Source organism: Bombina bombina, chromosome 12 (assembly GCF_027579735.1).
Source record: "Bombina bombina isolate aBomBom1 chromosome 12, aBomBom1.pri, whole genome shotgun sequence".
Classification (NCBI taxonomy): domain Eukaryota; kingdom Metazoa; phylum Chordata; class Amphibia; order Anura; family Bombinatoridae; genus Bombina; species Bombina bombina.
The window spans coordinates 116,170,803-116,182,586 of record NC_069510.1 but is presented as its reverse complement, the minus strand read 5'-3'; the positions used below and the strand labels follow the sequence as shown (position 1 = coordinate 116,182,586).

Genomic DNA, 11,784 nt, shown 5'->3' with positions numbered 1-11,784 from the left:
CTTACACATTGTACCCAAAGCACCATAAAGGCTCTATCTGCTGCTAATGTCTCTGTGATGGATGTTGAACACACTTGGATGTAACTTTGTGAACTGTTCAAGGTAAGACATTGAATTTCATTCATTTTGTGCTATTGGTGGCTAAAAAATTGGGACTTAAGTAGATATCATTTTTATTAATTTGTATTCATTTCCTACATTTTTCTTTAAAAAGTTTTTGATATAAAATATTCTGCTATGGAATTATTATGCTTGCAAACAATTAGCTCTCACAGTGCAGACTGGAATAAGCTTCTGAATGATGCTGCTTATAGGAAAGGGAATACAGTAGGTTTTGGCTGATTGTCCAGATTTAATAGGAGAAAAAAAAGCAATGACTATGCTCTGGTTTTAGAATCTGTGTTTGATTGTAGAGAATGTTCTGAAACTGGTTAGGAGCTCACCATAGAAACCTTTTGATGATTATGTTACTGTGTATACATACAATAATATATACTGTTATCATATGAAGAATTGTATATTGAAAGCTATAAAATGAATTTGTAAAAAAACTGCATCATTTTTTTGTTTCAGCTACTTGAGATGTAATTTCCTATAAAATGAAACATATCCATACATTAGTAGCACAATATATCTTTGTTTATAATCTTTTTTCTCTACACTAACAAATGAATAGATACAATTGTTCCTGCACAGTGTTGTATGTGCATGTTTGATGCTTTATAGTCACTTGGGTTTGAAAGATGCGCTTTACAAGGAATTAAACATTGTCTGGAGGAAATACTTGGAAAGAATTAGAGCACACAAAGTTTTTCAGAATTTGTATTCAGTAGCAGTGTTAAGGAAAGGGGGGGGGGGTAGGCTAAACTCTCCTACTCTTGGCAAGTATTAAGAGGATAATCCCAGTTGAACTCTAATATATAATAACTAACACAAAAGGATAATGCATCATCTAAATGTAATATGTTACCTGTTCTTATTATTTTGCCATTGGCTACATGTATGAGGGTAAGATAAGATGTCTGTCTGTTGTTCTGGGGTTGCATGGCAACAATGATGTCATTACTAGCCAGCAAGACAAAACAATGTGCCAGAAAGTGTAATCAGACCTTACTAAGGAAAAGTCTGTTGATTGGTTATTTGTTACTTGTTTGATGGCTTCGTGGGTGTACGCTTTCAAATTTGTGGGTTGCTTATAAAGGGGCTCTCAAAGCTACAGGGTGTGGGGTATTGGTGTAAGAAGGTCTTTATATCCAATGCTGCCACTTAATTTTCTTATAATAACCCCCTACCCCCCATTTATCCATGCCCTTTTCCAAGGTAGAGCAAATTACATTTTAAAAAGGGGCCACTTTGCAAATTCATGTTGTTAATACTTCAAATTAAATGTGTTACAACTATGACTGGGTGAGCAAGCTGCCTGCCCCAGAACCACTACTGGACCCCAAATGATCTGCATATTATGTTCCTTTACATTCAGAGGTTTATTGATTAGCTGCAGGGCTCTCATCTGGGCTACACAACATAATTTTTTACATTCCAGCAGCAGATACAGAAATTAACCCCTTTATTGTCAGAGTGCTGAAAAAAAGTTTCTTAGAGATTTAAAAGTGTCAAGGTTAAAATAGATCAGTAAAATTGCTGGTGGCTTAGAAGTTTCCAAAAAATACCTTTGAAAAATATAAATTTTATTGAGAATGATTTGAGTTAGACAAACACTGTGATTTAAATTAATATTACAAAATAATGAAATCATGTGATTGTTCATTTATAATACCAAAATCTAGAGCAAAGTATTTAATCCAGATTGCTTTGAGATCATCAAATTCATTTTCCTCATTGAAATATTTCCTTATTGCACCGCTCAACCTCTCCATAAATAGAGTGTATTGGTTTTAGCACAAATATCTTCAAGACTATTTTCCTAAATACAGAAAAAGTAACAGAGGCTACAACATTGTTTTAACAGCTGACTTTCCCTTTCTAAACCATGCTTTGTATAGCCAACATATGATATCTAGTGTTAAATATCTGCTTTATATTCCTTTTATAACTCTGAGGGTTTATGAAGCTTTGACAGAAGCTTCTTTGACATATGGAACAAGTGTTTTACTAGAGCTAACAGAATTAGCATCTATGATCTAGATTTTGGTATAAACTGAGAATGTCACCCTTGCAAATCAGTGTGTACATTAGATGTGTCATTCCTTTGTAAGGTGGATGTACTCATTTGAAACATGCTTTTAATAAATATATATATATATAATTATACAACACACATATATATATATATGCTGATGAAGGGGAGGTTGTCCCTGAAAACGTTTCATTAAATTTGAACTTTTTTTCCTAAGACCTGAGAGTGCATTTTCTTTGTGGAGTGTGTGTGTGTATATATATATATATATATATATATATATATATATATATATATATATATATATATATATATATATATATATATATATATCACACACATATATATATATATACATACATACAAACAGATACATTATTTAGCAATTTAAAGGGACATAAAACTCAAAAAATGTTCTTTCATGATTTAGATGCAACATCCAATTTTAAGCAATTTTCCAATTTACTTCTATTATCAAAATTTCCTCATGGTCTTGTTATCCTTTGTTAAAAAGCAGTAAGGTAAGTTCAGGAGTGTGCACGTGTCAGCAGAACTATATGGCAGCAGTTTTGCAACAAAGCACTATTTAGTGCTCCAGATATGTGCACGCCTACCTATCTAGATATCTCTTCAACAAAAAATAAGAAAACAAAGCAAATCTGATAGTAGAAGTAAATTGGACACTTTTCAAAAATTGTATTCATGTCCCTTTAAGTGTCATTAAGAGTGCATACCTCTAATCCCAGAGTCCCATGGAGACTAAGAATAGACGGGGGGGAAAATTGGACATTTGAGATACAGATAATAATGAGTGGTAAAGATGTAGCACAGATATAAAATGTATGCACATGCAGCACACAGGCTGCTTTACAGTGAAGAAAAAAAGGCAGATAACAAAGCACTAGAGGTAACACACAGTAAACACTAGCCCCAGATTGAAAACTCCAGAGATAAGGAATTAGGAATGTGCTAAAAAAACAAAAATGCAGTGTAATGAAATTACTGGATGGGCAATAGAAGTGTTTGTGAAGATAAATTTGGACAAACAAGCTATCTAGAGAATTCCTACAAGGCTAATCTACTTACATATTAGTGATAAATGTCAGGACAGGCTATTTAAAGGGACAGTATACACTCATTTTCATATAACTGCATGTAATAGACACTACTATAAAGAATAAGATGCACAGATACTGATATAAAAATCCAGTATAAAACAGTTTAAAAACTTACTTAGAAGCTGTCAGTTTGGCTCTGTTGAAAAGGTAGTTGGAAAGCCCACTGCAAGTGGCAAATAAGACACTCCCCCCCTCCCCCTTCTTTTGCATATGAAAAGCCCCTTTACACAAACAGGAGCAAGCTGGAGAAGGTAGCTGACAGTATTCACATAAAACTTTGGGGCTTGGTTAGGAGTCTGAAAATCAGAGCAATGTTATTTAAAAATAAGCAACACTATACATTTATTTTAAAAAAAAAACTTTATGGGCTTTATAAATAGATCATCTACAAAACATTTATGCAAAGAAAAAATGAGTGTATAATGTCCCTTTAAGTGTTAGTTCTTCTCAAATACCCCCCTCACATCCCTCTCATCGTAAACAGACTAAACACAATGGCTGATTTGTAAAAGAGGTGTAAAATGTGGAAATGCCCTGATTACATGTGTGTAACTTGATCTGCTCAAGTTATATGTGTGTAGACCCCCCATGTGTAGTAGAAGAATGAGTGCCCCTTCATGGTATATAGAGTGTTTGCTCCCAACAGCTGCTGCTTTCAATGTACACTGCTTCTCAGAGGCGTAACTGGAAACCACTGGACCATGAATATTAGGCAGATCCCCTGACCTTGAATATTAGGCAGAGCCCCTGACCATGAATATTAGGCAGATCCCCTGACCATGAGTATCAGGCAGATCCCCTGACCATGAGTATCAGGCATATCCCCTGACCATGAGTATTAGGTTAGATCCACTGACCATGAGTATTAGGCAGATCCCCTGACCATGTGTATTAGGCAAAGCCCCTGACCATGAGTATAAGGATATATCCCCTGATCATGAGTATTAGGCAGATCCCCTGACCATGAGGATACGGCAGATCCCCTGACCATGAGGATAAGGCAGAGCCCATGACCATGAAGATAAGACAGAGCCCCTGACCATGAATATTAGGGTGTTCCCTTGACCATGAATATTAGGCAACACCCCAAGCCCTCAATATTTTAACCCTATATATAAATACATACTTATATTTAAATGTTCATTGCAGAAGGCATACACTGCTACTGATGTGGCACAGTGAGATATAATGCCACCCCTCCTACCCTCAATATACTTTCCCACTACATTTCTTACAGCCATATGCCAGGAATGCATAGAGGGATCCTGCACCCACTACTAGACAAATAGGTATCATGCAATAAAACAATAAAACCACCCCTCACACATGCCAAATTGGATTTATAACAATAAAACACACATGGGGTCTTTATAAATATAACCTCTAGAAGAAAGAATGGTAACAATTAGAGCTGTGGAATCTGTTGGTGCTCTATAGAAAACATGATCCAAGCATTCCCTGCACCCTTTGGCAGGGGTGTGTGAACCCAAATTGACTAACTTTTTTGGAGGTAATATGGTGGTATCTCACATGCAGCACTGTTGCATGACAACAAGATTTTTGTGTGTGTATCACACTGAGCAAGCATACCAAGGTATGCCACCCCCAGTCTAGTGTCTAACCAGTTTGACACAGGTGTACGTAATGGTGTCACTGCTAGGTGCCCTATTGATATCATTCTAATTCAGATTTTAATAGTATCAGTTTTATGCTTATTTGTTTTTTGCAGTTTTCCTGCATTATATACCTGAATAAAGTGCTTTGTCCACTGTCCCCAGAGTATCTGGAGTGCATCGAGAGGTTCACCTTGCAACATGCTACACAGTGATCGCCTGATCAGTGCAGGAGCTCATTTATATATGTCCATAAATAGGCACAGCAAATGATATAACATAAATATACTCAGGCTTTTCAAGGAGTGTGTCCATGGACTGCAAAACAATACAAATTGCACTAATAAAATGTTTTTAAAACACCTATATTTATTTCCAGGGTACAGGCTTCTCCTTTGTTATTATGAAATGTGTTTTTATACTGCAAATTGCATCAGAAACAATTTGCAGATTCCCAACTTTTTGGAATATCCTCTATACAGAATGGGGTGAATTAGATTGGACGGGTTCAGCATAAATGATTGTCTCGGGAATGTAAGGAAGAGCTGTTTTAGGTTCACTTTAGTTAATTGGTTTTATCTGCAAATGAGGTTAAACACATAGTTAAAGTCCTCAACAATCCAACTCATTACATAAAAAATTGTGTGTTTCATTGCCCTTAAACTTTCAAAATTAAAGGGACACTGTACCCAAATTTTTTATTTTGTAATTCAGAAAGAGCATGCCATTTTAAGCAACTTTCTAATTTACTCCTATTATCAATTTTTCTTTGTTCTCTTGCTATCATTATTTGAAAAAGAAGGCATCTAAGCTTTTTTTGGTTTCAGTACTCTGGACAGCACGTTTTTATTGGTGGATGAATTTATCCACCAATCAGCAAGGACAACCCAGGTTGTTCACCAAAAATGGGCCGGCATCTAAACTTACATTCTTGCATTTCAAATAAAGATACCAAGGTAATGAAGAAAATTTGATAATAGGAGTAAATTAGAAAGTTGCTTAAAATTTCATGCTCAATATGAATCACAAAAGAAAATTTTTGGGTACAGTGTCCCTTTAAGGGTCTTTAAAAATACTTCAAAAACTGCAAAGCTTTTTATAGTTTTTTTTTATTATTGTACCATTGTATGCATATTATTGTGTTAAATGCCTACAATGGGGTTAAACACATAGTTAAAGTCAGCACCAGAGACCAAAGCAGTAATGCCCTTCTGTGAGCTAGCTGAGCATATCGATTGAGCCAATGGCGAGACATGCGTGTGTGGCCATCAATCAGCACCTAGCTTTTAGTGGTGCATTGCTGCGTCTGAGCCTACCTAAGTATGCTTCTCAACAAAGGATATCAAAAGAACAAACTCAATTTAACATTAGAATGAAATTTATAATTGCACTATCTGTCTCAAGAACATGTAATCATACTATGTTTCGTGTCCCTTTATTAGCTAGATAATTGATGTAAAATAATTATGTTTTTGTACGGTAGATGCATCTATTTATTGTCACTTGCTTTGACTTGAAAGCCACATGCCGCACACACATTCCCTAACACAACCTTCTCCGTGCCTATATACTCTGGTATTTGACAAGAATGGAACGTACCTATCTATAAGACATATTTTACTTTGAAGACACGAAGAATATAAATACCAAGCATATCTAGAAGACAGGCAAATTCATAGGGAAGGAAAGATTTTTTTGGTATCTTATTTCCTCTGTTCTTAAATTAAAGCAGAGAAAAAACAAATCATCTTGCTTCCAGTTTCTGTCAGGAATTGGCATGACATAAAATTGGTAACACTATCTGCTATTATGCAAATTTAGGACCAAGGACAGCTAGATCTGTCGGCAGAGATTAAATGTGCAGACTCCCCAACGTTCTCAAATCCATGCGGAATTATCATTTGATCACTAAATCATAACAAATTATTCTGATACCCTGTAACATTTACAAGACATCATAACAAAATATTTTACAATAAAATAAAATACTTAGTGCTCCCTGTTGTCAATCCAAGCCAAGAAACAACTTGCAGTTCTTGAGTGCAATTTAAAGGGACAGTCAACACCAGAATTTTTGTTGTTTAAAAAGATAGATAATCCCTTTATTACCCATTCCCCAGTTTTGCAAAACCAACACTGTTATATTAATACACTTTTTACTTCTGTGACTAACTTGTATCTAAGCATCTTCTGACCGCCCCTAATCACATGACTTTTAGTTATTATCTATTGACTTGCATTTTAGCCAATTAGTGCAGCGTCTGCCACTAGCCACGGGCGTGATCACAATGCTATCTATATGGCTGACATGAGCTAGCTCTCCCCTGCTGTGAAAAGTAAATAAAATAGAGGCAGTCTTCAAGGGCTTAGAAATGATCATATGCACCTTCCTAGGTTTGCTTTCAACTAAGAATACCAAGAGAACAAAGCAAAATTGTTGATAAAAGTAAATTGGAAAGTTGTTTAAAATTACATGTCATATTTGAAAAATGAAAGTTTTTTTTGGACTTGACTGTCCCTTTAAAAGGGACATGAAACCCACATATTTTTCTTTCACGATTCAGATAGAGCAGGCAATTTTTAAACAACATTCTAATTTACTTCTATTATCAACTTTTCTTCATTTTCTTAGTATCTTTTGTGGAAAATCAGGTACGTAATCTCAGGAGAGGGCATGTGTCTGGAACACTAAATGGCAGCAGTTTTACCAGAATATTATCCATTTGCTAGAGCACTACATGGCAGCACTATTTATTGCCACCTACCTTGCTATCTCTTCAACAAAGAATATCATGGGATCAAGGCAAATTTGAGAATAGAAGTAAATTGGAAGCTTTTTAAAAATTGCTCTGAATCACAAAATAAAATTCTCTTTCATGATTCAGACAGAGAATACAATTTAAAACAACATTCCAATTTACTTCTATTATCTAATTTGCTTCATTCGTTAGATATCGTTTGTTAAAGAAATAGCAATGCACATGGGTGAGCCAATCACATGAGGCATCTATGTGCAGGCACCAATCAGCAGCTACTGGGCCTATCTAGATATGCTTTTCAGAAAAGAATATCAAGAGAATGAAGCAAATTAGATAATAGAAGTCAATTAGAAAGTTGTTTTAAATGGTATTCTCTATCTGAATCATGAAATAATTTTTTTTTGTTTAATGTCCCTTTAACTATGTGTTTGCAGGGGTTAAAGGCCTAGAGAAATAAAGGAGAGTGTATGCAAATTTGTGTGAATTATTAACAAGATTAGCCAATAGGATGATTTAGCTCCGGCCACAACAGCAGAAGGTAACTGCATGAAAAGCAAATTTACTTGGTGCATCACAGAGCCTATTTCAGCAAGTTATGTATTACAGGCAATACAAGATGCATTTTAAAGTGTCAGTAAATGGACCAATGACATAGGATTACAGATAGATTTATAAAATCAATAAAACAGAATCAAAACTTTAGAAATATAAAGACAGTCACTTTAATATGTTATAGAGATAAAAGTGACAGTGGCCCTATTATTACAACATTTTCATTACTTAGATAGAACATGTCATTGTTCTGGTATCCTTTGTTGAAAAGCATACGTAGGTAGGCTCAGAAGCAGCAAAGCACTACTGGTAGCAGCTGGCTAAACATAAATGCCTCTTGTCATTGCCTCACCAGATGTGTTCCGCTAACTCTCAGTAATGCATTGCTGGACTGGATCTGACTTTAACTATGTGCTTATCTCTATTGCAGGGGTTAAACAAACAGTTATCTGCAATTGATAGGGCAATAATAACACATTTTTTGCACTTTGCGTCCCTTTAAGCTATTCCCAGCAATTACATAGTTGATGAATGCCAAGTTTCATTTGCTTACAAATTCACATAATTAACATATCGTGGGCGGCATTGCATCTGGCAGTGAGCGCACCCAAGATCTGAACACTTATTTACTGGATTGCATGCAGTAATAGGGAAGAGTTATTTTAATACTCTATTTTCAACATCTCTAGATTTTCTGCTGCTGGTAAATATAGCAGATCTCTCCTGCTATAACCCTGTTATAAGCCTGTTTTTCCTAGTCCAACTAGATCTTTGCCTAGGGCAGCAGAGAGGGCATCACAATTTTGAGAGCTCTGTGGCATGCTGACTTCCCAGTTCTGTGGTCCTCAAATTTATTATTTTAATTACAAATAAATGATACCTGCGTGTCTATTGTGGATGTCTCTAATTGTGAGAAAATATATGAGGCAAATTATTGAGGTGTGGCATTTAGTGGGAGCAACCAAATTTGCAGTGCCTAGGGCAGCATGAAAACTAAACATACCACTGAACTACATCAATTATTTTCGATAGAACCAGTGGTGTGTCTAGTAATGAAATATAGGGTTGACCACTTTCCAGCTACCCACCAGTGTTTTGTGAGTGGGGCCACAACAGGAGCGGCAGGACTGGGCATACCATGGGAGGTGGAGGGAGTCGGGCCAAGTGGTGGTAGGAAAACAATGGATGATCACTTTTGTTGGGGGTGACTAGTGTCCCCACTCACTGTGCACCCCTGGTAATGGGGAGAAGCTAGTGCCCCCACTTCCTTGCCCCCTGGTGACACCATTGGCTACAAGTATATGAAAAATGTCACTTTATTCAAATACATAAGTCATAAAAGTAGATTTTTTTTTTAGTTGTGAGACAAATAAGCTGAATAAAGGTGTTTTTGTAACAGTAAAGCATCACTATATCCTGTCTCTCATTGCCACTCAACTCAAAATGTAATTCCCCCATAAAATGTTCAACTAATGAAAATAGACTTGAAATATAGATGCAATATTTATTGTACCCTCTTTTTTTGTAAAATATTACCATAAAATGCTGCTTTTTCTACTCTCCCTGTCCCCTATTAGTAACCTTGCAATAATCTACACAGTGATTGCTTAATCAGACATTCTAGTGTAAAAAAAACTCTATTTTGTTAGATCAATTTATTTAAATACATATTTTACTATTAAATACACCAATTCAAAATAGAGTATTTTTTTTTTAGTTTTAGACTGTCCCTTGAAATCAGAACATACATTTATTTATATTTATCGATAATTGCCCCAAGCAAAGGAGACCAGGAATGTAAATTACACAAAGCTTTTTCAATGGAGTGTATCCCTGAGCTACTCTTGATTTACAAAATCGAAGGATTGATGTTAAATACTTTTAAATAAATAAATAAATATATATTTATATGTATGTATGTATATATATATATATATATATATATATATATATATATATATATATATATATATATATATATATAATTAATTTTTTTTATTACTATAATTTTTTTAGATATGATTGACATTTTCTTTGTTTCCAGTTTCTCCATCGGAAAAGCTTAGAATCCTGAATTCAACATCTAAATCAAGTTCTCAGGTTTCTAAGAATAAGTGTATATTTGCTCTGCCAAACCGTGGTACACAATATATATACATCATGGCAGAACAAAAGCGACACAAGTTCCTGTCTGACAGCACATTTCTCCAGGCATGGGAGTTCAAATCCACAGGGACAACCAGGGCTGGTTGTAAATTATCTCCCAAGGTCCTTTTTTTTTCTTTCTTTTTTAAAAAAAATAAAGAATTCCCTTCCTCCCTGTAATTGGCTAACCTACCTCCTAATGAATTACACATGCACCTTCCTGCCACAGAAGTGTATGTTGTGTTTAATGCCTGTTTCATGTCTGCTTTGACATTTCCTTTTAAAGTTTTCTGAACACTAGCCTAGAAAAAAAGGACAAAAGAAATAATTATAGTTTTATTTCTAACAATAGTAATAAAAAAATAAAAGTATTTATATTTTTTGTTAATATTTCTACAAACTTCTATTATTTGTAAATGCTTAAAATTACACTAAAAATCTATTAATAAGATTAAAATAAAAAAAGAGTTTTTTTTTCCCACAAACATTAATTTTATTTATGGTACTTAACACCTGGATTAAATAGGTTTTAAAAAAAAATTGTTTAATTTTTAAGATTTTTTTTATATGTAACAATAATATGATTTATTAAACTAAAATTTGTTTTCCAATTGGTTTTTATTGTAGTTTTTGTTTTTTTAAGCCAGTGAGTATTAACTGTGCACAAGCACATACTTCCTGATCATTTTGATGACAGTTTAATTTTTAAAAAAATGCAAAACGCACATGGTACTGATCCCAGAATTGTCTGCTTTTGATTTTATGCACCAATTAATAAAGACTTTCTGTGTTCCAGATAGTCACCTTCTGCATGTTCCAGTGCAGATTTTTAGGCAAAAAAAAAGTCTAACCGGGTTTGTGTTTAAAAAAAAATAAATACTATTTTTAAACAGCTTAAAGTAGAATATCCCTTTAATTTAACACAACTTCTTTTGTGAGATATATAAACTTTAGTTGCTGGGACATGACTAGATGTTAATTAGGATTTTATCTGCAGAAGACACTAAAGCTATCCTGGGAGATTTTAAGTGGTGCTACTTGTATAGGATTACAAAATAATAAAGACCATACGTTGTTTTAGAATTGCGTAAGGTTATCTGGATGTCTAATATATGCTGGCAGACAGGGTATCTTATTACATTTGCAGTATTATTTCATATAAGCAAGCAAAAACATCTATCTCTTTAAACCCAATAATATACACTTTCTCTTCCAAATCAGTAACTGACACACAGAAGTAGACAAACACAGATTATTTATCTTGGCAGGTCTTTAAGAATAACATAATAGGTTGTCTGACTAAATTAAGCTTTTTTTTAGTTGTAAAGGAAATTCATGATCCTACTATTGAGCCAATCTGAAGAATGAGTAGCTATATTTGTAAGGACGTAACACTGCTCTTGTTTAATGATGTGTAGTGAAAAAACACACTTTATAGAGCACATTCATACTTTATTTTG

At 34.5% G+C, this 11,784-nt stretch overlaps 1 protein-coding gene across 1 annotated transcript in view; it reads left to right on the top strand.

Moving 5' to 3' along the window:
- TNC (tenascin C) overlaps window positions 1-11,784 on the top strand; it is a 115,954-nt gene that overhangs the window by 55 nt on the left and 104,115 nt on the right. Inside the window, exon 1 of the mRNA XM_053695475.1 lies at window positions 1-102. This exon is cut by the window's left edge and continues 55 nt beyond it. The gene's annotated coding sequence lies outside the window, so the exon portion shown is untranslated. The remainder of the gene's footprint in view (window positions 103-11,784) is intronic.